Below are 337 nucleotides of genomic sequence, written 5' to 3'. Positions count from 1 at the left end.
CCCGCTGCGGCGCCGGAGCGCTGCCCCGGAGCTGGGAGCCGCGCAGGGCTGAGCGCGGGGCTTGGAGCATGGCCCTCAGACACTGGAGGTCACCGACTCCTGCAGACCCGGGTTCTAGGAGCTTTCTACTTGCCAAACCCTTCATCTGTGCCAAAGGCGGAGCAGACAGAGCTCAGAGGCACTCGCACCTGGAAGGAGCTCTGCTTGGATTCTGCTGCTGCTAAGAGAGACCCGCTTATAGCCACTGAAGGAGGAGGGGGAAGATTCTTTGAAACAGCAAAAGGCTTTCCCAAGTGGGGAGTGGAAGGAGGGAGTTTTTCTCCCTCCTTTCCTGTTT

This window comes from Nestor notabilis, unplaced genomic scaffold (genome assembly GCF_000696875.1).
Source record: "Nestor notabilis isolate BGI_N333 unplaced genomic scaffold, ASM69687v1 scaffold29992, whole genome shotgun sequence".
In the NCBI taxonomy this organism is placed as follows: domain Eukaryota; kingdom Metazoa; phylum Chordata; class Aves; order Psittaciformes; family Psittacidae; genus Nestor; species Nestor notabilis.
Note: the sequence above shows the minus strand (reverse complement) of the source record.